The following is a 2431-nucleotide window of genomic DNA, read 5'->3' as shown; positions in this document are numbered from 1 at the left end:
GAGTCTCTTTCATATTAGCCCAGGAAAGGAATGCAGTCATCAATGTTTATGAGGGAGGAGATCATACAGAAACTCTCAATGTGTCTTGCAAGCTACAAACATTATTTATATGTATTTTATGTACTATTTTGTATTAATTAAATATATCAATACAACTTTTAAAAACAGTACTTTCTCATTTCAGATAGTTCTAGGAGTTCTACCAAGGGGAATATGCCAACTGGCAGTATTCTATGAAATAAATTACTTGGGAAAATCCATGTAACAAATGCACTGGTTCAGGTGTTACATGTCTAAAATTAAGATTACTGTTTTAACAAATGTGGTTGTCCAGTTTCCCTAGCAACTGAAAGAGACAAGTGATAGAAGAAAAGCAATAGAAAACAGAGGACCAACCAGAAAAATACAGCAATTTCAGTCCATTAGATATTAGATGCAAACTGTTCTGCCTAGTTCAATGGTCCCTAGGGCCTGTATTGTTTTGCTATAAAGTACAATGATTAATGCTTATTGTAATGGAACCAAGTCATCGTGAAATGGTTAAATTAATTCAAGTTTATTCTCTTATCTACAGCATGTAATACAATTTTGAAAAGATGTTTATCAAAAGTGGTTAAAAACCGGGGTTTGAGAGAAGAGCTTCAGTTATCTGAAACATTCACTTACCCAGAAAGAGTTTTCCAATGCCTGATATAGATGGCATTAAATAAAGCCATCAAATAACTATAAATGATTAGAAAACATTTTAATAATTGTATCAATAAATCATTAATACATAAATTAATTTATTCAATACAAACTTACTGACTGCAAATTCATCGACTTTCCAAGTCGAGTCTGTTAGGCAAAACTAAAATATAATGCTGAGTATTTTGATGATAGTTACTACATTGAAAAGGTCTTTCCTACCATAGCTATAGAACTAAACTCCAAAAATATAATTAGATATTTAGAGTTAAATAATAAATTGTTGGATACTAGTAGGTTTAGAAATTTGTATAATTTGTATTGGATTTGAACTTGAGACCCATGACTATCACAAGGGTATGCTAGCTGCTCCAAGCTGAATTTCTACCTGCTTAATCAATCTTTCTACTAGATTATCTTATTACATTAAACTTGAAGGGATTCTGTATATCAGATCAATATTTTACACATACATAATAATGATAATATAAATAGTCATAAGCACCACACACTCAATGTATCTGAGTCAAAAATTAAAATTTCTCACCACATTCTAAAATTAAAAATCTCTTTGAATCTTTCTTCTTTCTTAATAATACCATAAGTCTCTCAGTTACACAATCATAAAGTCTACACTTACGATGAGTTTCCATTTTATAAAACCACTTATCTGGTCAATTCTCCCTTTTTTCCATCTCCAGTGCCATAGCCTCCCGATTTTTCTGTGTGCTTGCAGTCCTTTTACTTTTAAATTACAGCAGGTCCTCGAATAATGTTGTTAGATGAACATCATTTCCTTATAACATTGATGAGATACCATAGACGCTTAACTCAGTTAACCTATGGTAAAACTGGTTTCGTTATACATCATTCTCTTAAAGTCACAGAACCTAAGATGACTGTAGGTCAGTACTTACTGTATTATCCACGCTATCATCAGAATGATCTAATACGTAACTACCAGAATACCTAGTATCTCCCCATTGTCTGCAGGCCTCCTCAGCTGGCATCCAAGACCGAAAGACCTGGCCCTTTCTAGAAGCTCTAAGCTTATTTAATACCATCACCATTGCACTCTGTATGCTCTAGTAACAGAATTTCTCATGGTTTTGTGTCTCACCTTTTATGTTTTCATTCTGGCCTGTCTGCCTAAGAGGCCCTTTCATCATTCTAAACCAGAATGGCTTTCTATGCAGCCATTAGAGTTTGTTCCAGACATCATTTCCTCCAGGAACATTTCTTTAAAGTATCTATTCTCTATAGCCTCATATTTACACTGAGTATATTACTGTATTCATGGCTACCATTTTGAATTGAAATCATGTTTACCTGCCTCTCCCTACCATGAGGCTGCACATATGAGAATAAAAGGTGTATCTCATGCAGCGTTGTCCCGTGATCATTTTCACTGAGGAGAACACTTAATAAGTACATAGGATATACTTGCTAAATTATATTAAATAAGTAGCTTTTATAGTCTGGTTCTTATCTTTCATTTCAATTTATTTTCTCTGTCAAACTTGTTCCTATTCCCAGATTTTCTACTCATCAGTCCTTTAAAACCCTTGTACTTTCTTTCCTCAAGGGTTTGTTCACTCCTTTGACTTAGCTCACTCACTCCTCTCCTTGATGCCATTTTCATGATCAAGGTGTGTAACCATGAAAGGGATGCTTGGGTAGCAAGTCTCCCTGGACTTCCCCATTAGGCCCATGATTGCCTGGGGTAAATTACTCAAAGCCTTAT

Source organism: Hipposideros armiger, unplaced genomic scaffold, assembly GCF_001890085.2.
Source record: "Hipposideros armiger isolate ML-2016 unplaced genomic scaffold, ASM189008v1 scaffold_810, whole genome shotgun sequence".
NCBI classification, from domain to species: domain Eukaryota; kingdom Metazoa; phylum Chordata; class Mammalia; order Chiroptera; family Hipposideridae; genus Hipposideros; species Hipposideros armiger.
Note: the sequence above shows the minus strand (reverse complement) of the source record.